This window comes from Petaurus breviceps, unplaced genomic scaffold (genome assembly GCF_028583685.1).
Source record: "Petaurus breviceps papuanus isolate PSGF00001 unplaced genomic scaffold, PetGlider_PUasm1.0 90919, whole genome shotgun sequence".
Lineage (NCBI taxonomy): Eukaryota > Metazoa > Chordata > Mammalia > Diprotodontia > Petauridae > Petaurus > Petaurus breviceps.
In genome coordinates, this window is record NW_027187378.1 from 24,006,088 (window position 1) to 24,017,973 (window position 11,886).

The window sequence follows — 11,886 nt, forward strand, 5'->3', positions numbered from 1 at the left end:
CACACACACACACACACACACACACACACACACGTACACACGCACACGCGCTTGCTTGCTTACATTTTTACTGTCCCACCAAAGCCAGTCCAAGTCCCGGTCTCCACGTCCCACACTGAACGACGCCTTGCACACACGCTAACGTCCCGCGCGGACTCTATTTCCCGGCAGCCTCAGCAGGCTTCCTGCCCCAGATTCCTAAGGGGTGCAAGGGTGTTGAACCACTCAATGTCGAAAGGTCTTCTGGGAAATTGAGTCCAAGTCCCCGTGCCCCGGCACTCTAGATTCTCTGGGAAATGTAGTGTAGGATTTCCATCTGCGCAGGCTCAATGAGCGTCCTGGGCAGAGGTAGTTAGCTCTCTGGAGCCTGAGAGTAAGGATAAGGAGACTCTGCCTGGTGCCCGGGAGAAGGAGCCGGATTGGAGGGGAGGCGAAAGGCGAGGGCGGGAGTGGGGGTGGGGGCGGAGACTCGGTCACGATGGCAACTGTCACTTATGGCCAATGTCCTCTTGAGTTTGTTTCCGGAGCTGTCCTGCTAGGAACGGGTGCTGTCCTGTCATCTGATCTCCCCTCCCATCCCCCCCTGCCCCGTGCAGGGATTTACGGATGTGGAAGCTGAGGCCCAGAGATAGCTATAGGGGAAGCAACTACCGTGTTTCCCCATAATAAGACCTATCCCGAAAATAAGCCCTCCCCTTACTGTGTAAGATTCCTCTAAAATAAGCCCTCCCCCGAAAATAATCCCTATTGAGATTGCTACTGTAGTGAAGGTGATCCCCTGCGCTACACGTCCCCCCCCCTTCCCCCCCCCCCCCCCGTGAAACGCACACTGCGCTCCGAGCTGCATCCAATCAGAGCTGCAGCAGTGAGCGTGTCATCCTGTTCTTCCCCAGTGATTTGCTTATTGAATAAAGGTACATTTTTTTGTTCACATTTACCTGTTTATTAAAATTGCTGTCAATGTTCATTAAAATAAGCCCTCCCCTGAAAATAAGCCCTCTGGTGTTTTTCTGTCCAAAAAAAAATTTAATAAGACAGTGTCTTATTATTGGGGAAACACGGTAGTAGAAGGACTCAGAGTCCGAACCGGAAGCCAGGACTGGCCCGAGGCTGCCCAGGGAGGGAGAAGCCTGGAGTCCCTTGGGGCCATGACCCTTTCCACCCTTAGATTCGTAAAAATAAATAAATAAATAAACATTTTCCCTTTCATTTTCTGAACTTTGAAAAAACACCAAATAAAACGATCATTTCCATATAAATTGTAATAGAAATAATTACAGAAGAAATTGAAACTATTATGTCGCCACACTACTATTCTGAACTTCCTCCTCTCTCAGTACATAGGTTAAGACCACTTCTTATCCCAGAACAACAACCACACCCCTCTTCTCGGGCCCTTTGCTATTTGATATTTTTATCAAATACTTAAATATGGGCACTGAAGGCCCATTATCAATTTACAATTATTATCAATTTACAAGTAACACAAAGCTGAGAGGGAGAGCCAATTGTGTCAGAATTAGAAAAGCATGTGAATAGGCTAGCTTGACATTGGATTGAGCCTAGTTAAATGAAATTTAATAGGATCAGTATTAAAGTTTCAGAAAATTAATTTTACCACACAAGATGGGAGACGTATGGCTAGACAACAGTTTGCATATAAAAGATCTAGAGATTTTATTGCATTGAAAGTTCAATATGAGGCAACGGTGTGATATAGCAGTCAAAAAAGTTAATAAGATTTTGGGCTGCATTGTGAGAAGCATAGTGTCCAAGATCAGAGATCTGATAGTCCCACTACACTCTGGCTTGGGTGAGATGTCTGGAATAGTGTCTTCAGTCCTAAGTGACACATTTTAGGAAGGATATTGGTAATGTGGAGACTAACAGACAGACAAAGTACCAGCATAACAGCCATGTCTCCTCAGTCCTTGGCAGCTCTGGGTGGCAGCTCTCAAATGTCCTGGGCAATTCAAACTGGCCCTCAGCAATCCTCTCAGTCTCTCTCTGCCTCCAAGATGCTGCTTCCAAAAAGTTCTTCTGCCTCTCTCTTTTCTTGTGTCTCTCCAAATTTATGTCACTAGTTCCTCCCAGTTCAGCCCTCTCTTTTCACATCAACAAGTCCATCCCACAAGTGGGATTAACAAGCTCTGGGTTTTAACACAATCAAACCAAAAACCAAGCCAAGACAGGGGGATCTTTAAATTCCATTACTATTACAGTTCTTTGAAGGCAGGGACAGTTTTTGCCTTTCTTTGTACCCTGAGGATTTAGCAGAGTACCTGACACATGGAGTAGAGGTTTAATAAATGATAAGACAAAGAAGAGAAATGTCAATGACATGAATAGAATTTTAGAAAAATGTATATAATAGCCCTCAAGTGATTACTGAATGAAAATTGAAAAGAATATACATAATTCTCAGCTATGCATAGCACCTTTACAAAAATTTACACATAAACAAATGCAGAAAAACAAGAATATTAAACTGTTCTTTTATTGACCACAGTACAATATAGACTACAATCAACAAAAGAGTATTTAAAGATAAGATTCAAACTTGAATGGAGACTAAATAATATCATAAAGAATATGTTGGTCAAATAATACATAATAGAAACAATAAATGATTTCTTGAGGAAAAATTAAAACAGTGAGAAAACATATCAAAACTTTTAGGATAAAGCTAAAACAGTCAATAGGAGAAATTTTATATCTCTAAATACTTTCATTAACAAAAGGGAAAGAACAAATCAATGAATTGGAAATACACTTTTTAAAAATGTAAAAGCAACAAATCAAAAAATCCCAACTAAGTAGAAAAATTAAAATTCTGAAAATAAAAAGAGAAAAAAATTAAATAGCCTTTGAATTGGTCAGTAAGATTGGAATTCATTTAAAAAAAACTAGTAAAATAGATCAATTTTCTGATTCTTGAAACATACTATTCCCTATGGCTCTACTTACTATCTTTGTGTAATAGAGGACTTGGCCAATGAGGGCCCAGTTCCTAAAATATGGGCAATATGCTCTGTTTGGTATCAGTCTATGTGCAGGCTTCACAAGCTTACTTCCAGAAATGTATAATGGTGAGTGATGATGAGGCTATCCTATATTTCTTGTTAATTTATGACATGGCAATGAAAAGCCTTTTAATTGTCTAGTGAGCCAAAACTGTGTGTATGCAAAAGGTTAAAATTAGTGCAAGAATCCTCTCTTCCTTGGTAATGAGAAGAGACAAGGCCTACTATAAGCTATAAGCTTCAGAATGAGGACCTATCAAATCCATTTCAGGAAATGGCATAGCAATGGATAAGTAAATACTTGGCTATAGGATACAGTCTTTTGGCTAATGGGTCCATTTTCTGCTGCATTGACTGAAGCAGGTTATTACTCAGGGCTGTTTCCCTTCAGACTCTGCCATAGGTTCTAGTTGCTGGACTTCTGGTAATTCTTTCAACCTTATGAAACTCACAAGGTCATAATCTAGTCCAGGGGTGGGGAACCTGTGGCCTAAAGACCACACGTGGCCCTCTAGGTCCTCAAGTATGGCTCTTTGACTGAATCCAAACTTCACAGAACAAATCCCCTTAATGAAAGGATTTGTTCTGTAAAATTTGGACTAAGTCAAAAGGCCACAGGTGTCCCCCCTCCCTATTCTAGTCTATTTGATCTGATATTCACTTAGCAAAGATCAGGAAAGACTTATCAGGGATCAAAGCAATAGAGATAGCCATGAATTCATAGCCACATGGAGGTGCAAGTAAGGGATATGAGGCAGCTGTTAGCAGCACCTGCAACCTCTCTTCCCATCCTGAAGCTTACAGCAATTCTTGCATCACCACCAAAGTAAAGAGAGTTCTTTTTATTTGAGCTTTTTTGCATGGACACGGTTCTGGCTCAGTAGGTAATTATGCAGTAAGGGGACAGCATTCAGTCATAGGATAAGCATGCTATGAATGGAGGTGGAGAAGGGACCTTCCATCATATACAACTCGAAGCAGGTTTCACCAAATCTCCATGTGGGTTGATACTAGGCAGAGCCACATTGATCATGTTTTAAGGATAAAGCCCCCATTGGCCAGTCTCCTCATCACCCCTACAACTTTCCAAAGCAAAGCACTTCTTCCTGGCCACCACTGGCTATATGGGAGAATATGTATAGACTGCCCCTATTAGACTATAAGCTCCTTAAGGACAGAGATTATTTCCCCCTTTTTCCCTTCCATCTCCAGTTATACCGTGTCCTGACTAAAGTCTGGCCTTTGAAGGGAAGTGGATTTGTGAAGCAATGCCTTTCATCTGGCCATCAGACTGTGTGCTTCTCATCTCATATTGTATTTGCCTCTAGCCCAATCTCCACCCTCTGTTGGGAAGAGGAAAGGGTGCCCTCCATTCAATGATGAACATTCTCATATCCCATCATACCTTTCACATCTGACTTTGAACCCTTATAGATTATCATCTAAAACCTCATTCCCTACCCCCACCACATAATTCTTCATTCCCACCCCCCATTCCCAAGCCTTCTCACCCCAGTTCAACCAAATACTACCCAGCCCTTCTACTGTGCCTTCTGGAATGTCTCTTCTATAGGCAACAAATGTCCCTTTATCTTAAATCTTTTCTTCTGCCACTTCTTCCTACTAGCTACTATTACTGAACCCTGACTTTCCTCTGATGACAACCCACCCTATTCCTTCCCCTGTCACTCTTTCAAGCGTTGACTGTACTTGTACTCATTTTCCTCAACTCACTGGCCAAGGCAAGAGAGTCGAATTATTTCTTGCTCCCTATTGCCACTTATATTATCACTAAATAATCTCTCTTCCTTTGAGGCTAATGCTATTCATGTCTACCACCCAATCAAAATCCTGGTAATGTCCACATTCCCCTTCCTTCCTCACATTGCCTTCTATTTTTTTCATTCTTTTGGATCTGTTTAATAGTATCTTGATTTCTCATAAAGTCATTAGCTTCCATTTGCTCCAATGTAATTCCGAAGGAATGATTCTCTTCAGTGAGCTTTTGAGATTCTTTTTCCATCAGGCAAATTCGACTTTTTAAGGCATTCTTTTCCTCATTGGCTTTTTGAGCCTCTTTTGCCATTTGAGTTACCCTATTTTTTAAGGTGTTATTTTCTTCAGTCAGGTTGTTGACTCTCTTTTCATGATTTTCTTGTGTCATTCTCATTTCTCTTCCCAATTTTTCCTCCACTTCTCTCATTTTCAAAATCCTTCTTAAACTCCTCTATGGCCTGTAACCAATTCATATTTTTCTTGGAAGCTTTTGGTATAGGAGTTCTGACTTCTTTGTATTCCTCTTGTTCCATTCTTTGATCCTTTTTGTCCCCAAAATAGAAATCTAAGGTTTGACTGCTGTGCTTGCTTTGCTTCCTTTGCTTGCTCATGTTGCCACTCAATTACTTGACTTTTGAGCTTTTTGCCACAGTAGAACTCTGCTTCCAGAAAGGAGAGCTTTGTCCCAAATAGCTGGGGTTTTCTCAGCTGCAGGAGCTATTAGTTGGGTGCCCTCTCAGAAGCCTCCATGGGCTCTGGCATCTGGTCACACACATCTCCACCCAAGACCATGATCCTAAGCAGGTTAAACCAAGAGTGATTACCCCTCAGAATGGTTGCTTGGTCCCCCTACAATCTGTAGGCCAGGAGCTCTGAAGCAGCCATGTGGCAGTGGCTGCACAGCTGCTGAGACTTTACCACTTCTCAGCCCAGGGGCAGGAGCTAGACCGCACTTTCGGTCCCCCTGTTCCCAAAGTCCACACTGACCTTTTACTTTGCCTTTGGCATTTAATGGGTTGGTAATTTTGGAAACAGCCACAGCTGCTGTTGATCCACTCTCCCAAAGTCCAATCTAGCTACTGCTGGTCGGGGCCACCCTGAGGCTAAAACCGAGGGCTTACTCAGGGCTGGGCTTGGCTCCCAGTTTGCTGTGATGGGCCTTTCCTGCCAGCCTGCTGGGCTTCTTTCAGTGGGAGATTTGTTTCTCTCTGTCACTTTATGGGTTCTATAGCTCTAAAGTTTGTTTACAGTAATATTTTATAGGTATTTGAGGTGGTTATGGGGGAGCTCACAGAGTTTTCCTGCTTCTATGCCACCATCTTGGCTCCACCCCCTCAGAATTGTGGTTTTTAATCAATTCTGCTATCCATCTCCATTTTATGGGAGAGTTCATCCCATTCACATTCAGTTATGATTACTATCTGTGTCTTTCCCTCCATCCTATTCCCTCCCCTGTTTATGTTTTTATTTCTCCCTTCTCCCTTCCCCTCCTTAAGAATTTTCCTTTTGACCACCATCTCCCTCAGTATTCCCTCTCTGTGCCCCCCCTCTCTTTACCTACCCTTTTCCCTTACTACTATTTCCCTCCCTTCTAACTCCCCCTTTCCTCCCTTACCCCTCCTACTGTCTGTAGGGCACAACAGATTTTTATACTTAAGGGAGTATGTTATTCCCTCCTTGAACCCAAACCCATGAGGGTAAATTTCATACAGTACTCCTCTCCCTCCCTCCTTTCCCTCTATTATAATGAGTTTTTGTGTCTTTTCACATTAGGATCCGAAACTTAACTGATTATGTTGATCCCTCCTTGAGCCAGAACCAATGAGAATAAAGTTCATGTGATGTTCATCTCCCTCCCTTCCTTCCCTCTACTACAGTACATTTTTATGCCTCTTCATGTGACATAATTTACCCTTTACTGTCTCTTCTTTTCCTTTTGTCTCATTATAGTCACAGTCAATTTTGTACCCTTTAATAAGGTTTCTTATCATCAGATTAGTTTGCTAATACCCACACCTTCTATGTATATCCCTTTTAAATGTTGTGATAATTGTATAAATTTCAATATTGACAGGTATCAGCTTCTCATATAGGGATGTAAACAGCTTGCTCTTATTTAATCACAAGTTATGTGCATGTGTGCATGCATGCATGCGTGCGTGCGTGTGTGTGTGTGTGTGTGTGTGTGTGTTTTCCTTGTTTACCTTTTTCTGTCTCTCGAGTCACATTTGGAGATCAACTTTTCCATCAAGCTCTGGCTTTTTCATCACAAAAGTCTGGAAGTCCCTTATTTTATTAAATGACCACTTCCTTGCCTGAAAGATTATGCTCAGTTTTGCCAGGTAGTTGATCCTTGGTTGCAGTCCAAGCTCTTTTGCCTTATGAAATATCAAATTCCAATCCCTCTGATCTTTTAATGTAAAAGCTGCTAGGTCCTGTGTAATCCTGACTGTACTTCCATGATATTTGAATTGTTTCTTTCTGTCTACTTGCAGTATTTTCTCCTTGAACTTGTAATTCTGCAATTTGGCTACTATATTTCTTGGAGATTTCAATTTGGGATCTCTTTCAGGAGGAGTCTGGTGAATTCTTTCAATAACTATTTTATCCTCTGATTCTAGGACCTCAGGACAGTTTTCTTTGACAATCTCTTGGAGGATGTTGTCCAGGTGTTTTTTTCATCATGTCTTTCCAGTAGACCAATAATTCTTAGGTTATCTCTCCTGGATCTATTCTCTAGGTCAGTTGTTTTTTCAGTGAGATATTTTACACTTCTAATTTTTCAATCTTTATGTTTTGTTTTACTAACTCTTAATGCATCATAGAGTCCTTAGCTTCAATTTGACTGATTCTAATTTTTAATGAATTATTTTCCTTGGTCAGTTTTTGAAGCTCCTTTTTTAGGGAGGTATTTTCTCCAGTTAGATTTTGAACTTCCTGTCCCAGTTCACAAATTTTACTTTTTCAAGATTTGTTTTCTTCAGTGAGATTTTTTTCCAATTTGGTCAATGTAGATTTAAATTTATCTTCTACCTTCCTAATTTGGCTTTTAAAATCTTCAGCTCCTCCAAGAAGGTTTTTTGGGCATGAGAGCAGTTCATATTTTCTTCTGTGATCTCAGATGTGAGTATAGAGTCCACATTGTCCTCTGAATTTGGTTGTTCTTGCTCACTATAATATGATTGTATCATTCTTGATTTCACAGTTTCCTTCCTGCCCATTGTGATTGTCTATGTCCTGACTTTTAGAGTGAATTTCTGCTTCTGGGGAACAGAAGGCTCTGACTCACACTTCTCAGGCCGGAGCTAGGTGCTTGGCTGTTGATTTTGTGTGCTGTAGCCTCTGGGTGTCCAGACTGAGGCCAAGGCCAGGACTCTCAGTGTTTCCCTTGGGTTACCCTGAGGCTCACAGTGTAACATGTCGGGGAGGGGTGGTCTGGCCACTTCAGGTTTTTGGCTTTGTACCCCTGGGCTACAGCTTAGGCAGGCTCAGCAGCTGGTGTCTGGCAGTGCTGATGTCTGCAGATTCCCCTGGTGGTGCTAAGGCACCCCTGGGCCTCTGTTATTGTTGCTTGCTGGCTCCAGCTCCCTGGTCTTTGGGATATCCTGCTGGTCAGCTGAGTTGGGGCTTGTTGAGAGGCTTCCCACCCTTCACTTCAGGCTCAGCACAGCTTCAGTCACACTCTTCCTCTAGGACTCCCAAGTCTGAGGCTGTTTCCACTGTTAACAGGATTTTACAGTGGGTGGGGAATTAATCTCTGGGTTTTCAGTCAGGGAGGGAGATTAGAGCCGCTAAAGTTTACTCTGCCATCTTGGCTCCTGGAAGTTCAGGTAAGTGATTTTTAGAAATCCAGCTGAGGGCTGATAGCCACAGAAGAAGCTGCCGCCTTGGGCCCTACACTTTGTCTTACCCACGCCCTTAGGGTGGGTGGATCTGCTGGCTGGGGCTCACTCTCACTCTGCTGTGTTCTGCTTGTGATACTCTCTTCTTTCTAGGTTTATGGGACACCACTGGCTCCTACTTCTCCTCCCAGATATTTGATCACTCCGCAGTGTCCTTTGGGGGATACTCCTCCGGAGTATACCTTCTAACTGTAGATGTTCCTCAGAGTCCTGCCCTGGGTATTCCTCTCTTCTGCCTACTTCACTTGGTGATCTCATTAACTCCCATAGAGTTAATTACCATCTCTATGTTGATGATTCTCAAATCTACCTATCCTACCTATCCTAACTCAACTCTCTGCTGATCTCCAGTCTCACATCACCAATTGCCTTTCAGGTATCTCAAATTGGATGCCCAATAGACATCTTAAAATTCAGTATATCCCAAACCGAGTTAATTCTCTGTTCCCCTAAAACCTTTCCCTTCCATATTACTGTTAGGGGCAATACCATTTTCCCAGTCCTTCAGACTCACAACCTAGGAATCATTCTGGATTCTTCAGTATCTCTCACTCACCATATCCAATCTATTGCCAAAGCCTGTCAATTTCAACTTTGCAACATCTCTTGAATATATCCCCTTCTCTGATACTGCCACCACTCTGATGCAGGCCCTCAACATCTCATAGTTGGACTATTTCAAAAGCTTGCTAGTGGGTCTGTCTGCCTCCCTCTGCATTCCAGTTCATCCTCCATTAAGCCACTAAAGTGATTTTCCTAAAATTCAGGTGACCACGTCACCCCCACCTCTCCACACTCAATAAATACCAGTGGCTCCTTACTGACTGCAGGAGCAAATACAAAATACTCTAATTGACCTTCATAATCTAGCCCCTTCTTCCCCTTCCAGTCCTACACTTTATCCCCAACATGTACTTTGGGATCCAGTGACAGTCTCCTGGCTGTTCCATTAAACAAGACCATCTCTCAGCTCTGGGCATTTTCTCTGGCTGTTCTCCATGCCTGGAATACTCTCCTTCCTCAACTTTGCTTACTAACCTCACTGACCTCCTTTGAGTCTCAACTAAAACCCTTTCTTTTAACAAGAAACTTTCCCTCTATAATTTCCAATTTCTCTCATATATAGTTTGCTTTTTACATATTTGCATTTTGTCTCTCCAATTACATGTAAGTTCCTTGAGGGCAGGGACTATCTTTTGTCTCTTTTTGTACACCCAGCACTTAACATAATATTTGGCACATAGTGTTTTAATAGTTTTTAGTTTATCCTTTCAAGATACTTTGATAGGACTTAGGAGGAGCTTGACCCCATAGGACAGATTTGAAAAAAAAAGACAATACAAAGTTCAAAGACCTTAGTAATTAGAGTGTCTAACTAAGGAATGTGATAGGTGGCATGTTTTCCATCACTTTATTGACTGTGAAAGACTTTGCTACTCTAATCAATATTATTCAAGATAATTCCAAAGGGTCCATGAAGAAAAATGCAACCTACTTCCAAAGAAATGATGAACTCTCAAGTGTGAAGAAACAACTGTTTCACTTTTTTTTTTCAACATGGTAAATGACTTCATATATATATGTGTGTGTGTGTGTGTGTGTGTGTGTATTTGATAGCATATTACTTGCTTTCTCAGTGGGCTGGAAAGGGGCTAGAGGGAGAGATTTTGGAACCCAAAATATGAATAAAAGTTTTAAATACATTTAAAAGAAGTTTATATCAAATCACTAAAAAAATGCTTGGTATAGTGCCCCACACAGAGGCTATATAAATGCTTATTTCCCTCTTCCCCCCAATCTTTTTTTAATCACCTCATTTCACAGATGAAGAACTGAGGCTGAGAGAGGTTGAGTGAGTTGTCTAGGGTCACAGAACTTGTGTCCAAGGCAGGATTTGAATCAACAAGTCCAGAACTCTACTTCCATGCTATCTCTCACATCTGGCAGGGGCTGGACAAGATTACTAAACTTCTAATTTTGAGATTCTATGGCTAAACAATGCTGAGTTTGGACTCAAAGGACCTAGGTTTGCCTAAGTTTTTCATTTTGCAACTTAACACCCTGATTCTGTTTCTGGAGGCCAAGCAGAGCAAGAATGTCTAATTGAGGGGGCGGAGCCAAGATGGCTGAGTAGAAGCACGACCCTCCCGTGGCTCCGGCTTCCACCCTCCCCAATCCATGTAAAAAGGGGACTCTAAACAAACTTTGGAGCTGCAGAACCCACAAAATGACACAGAGAAGCTAACCTCCCGCTGAGAACAGCCCAGCAGGCCTGCAGGAATCGGCCAGCGCAACGCTATGGGAGCCGAGCCCAGCACCACGCTGAGGCTTTAGCCCCAGGGCGGGCCTGACCAGCCTCCTGCCAGAGGGACTCCAGATCAGCAGCAGCTGTGGCCGTTTCCAGATTTATCAACACATACATCCGAAGGACAAGGTGAGAGGCCAATGCAGTCTGGACTTTGGGACCCAGTAAGTGGGAATGCGTGGCTTTTACCCCCGGGGCGAGAAACCACTCAGACACCAGCACAGCCTGCCAGCGCCACGTGGTGGCTTCAGCTCCTGGCCTGCAGAGTGTAGGGGGACCAAGCACCAGTCTGAGGGGTCATCGCTCTTGCTTTAACCTGCTTGGATCTGGATTGCAGTCTAGGGTGGAGGTCCTGGGGTGTGTGTCCAGCTTGCCAGAGCGTGTGGAGACCTCAGAGGGGGCACCCATCTAATACCTCCGGCAGCTGAGAAAACCCCAGCGTTTGGGACGAAAACTCCCCTGTCTGGTGGCAGAGTCCTACTGTGGCAAAAAGCCCAAAAGTCAAATCATTGAGTGGCAAAATGAGCAGGCAAAGGAAACAAAGCAGACAGAAGATTCCAACATTACACTCCTATTTGGGGGATAAGAAGGAGCAAGGCATGGAACAGGAGGAAATCAGTGAAGTCAGAACTCCTGCACCAAAAGCTTCAAAGGAAAATACAAGCTGGTTACAGGCCATAGAGGACTTTAAGAAGCAGATAAGAGAAGTGGAGGAAAAATTGGGAAGAGAAATGAGAACAATGCAAGAAAATTATGAAATGAGAGTCAACAGTCTGACTGAAGAAAATAATACCTTAAAAAACAGACTGACTCAAATGGCAAAGGAGGCTCAGAAAGGCAATGAGGAGAAGAATGCCTTAAAAAGTCGAATTTGCCAGAT

The 11,886-nt window shown here is 42.8% G+C and overlaps 1 protein-coding gene across 1 annotated transcript in view; it reads right to left on the reverse strand.

The window, feature by feature from the left end:
- LOC138151979 (zinc finger protein 2-like) overlaps nucleotides 1-323 on the reverse strand; it is a 10,941-nt gene extending 10,618 nt beyond the window's left edge. The window contains exon 1 of the mRNA XM_069075590.1: nucleotides 64-323. The gene's annotated coding sequence lies outside the window, so the exon portion shown is untranslated. The remainder of the gene's footprint in view (nucleotides 1-63) is intronic.
- Between the last annotated feature and the right edge of the window lie 11,563 nt (nucleotides 324-11,886).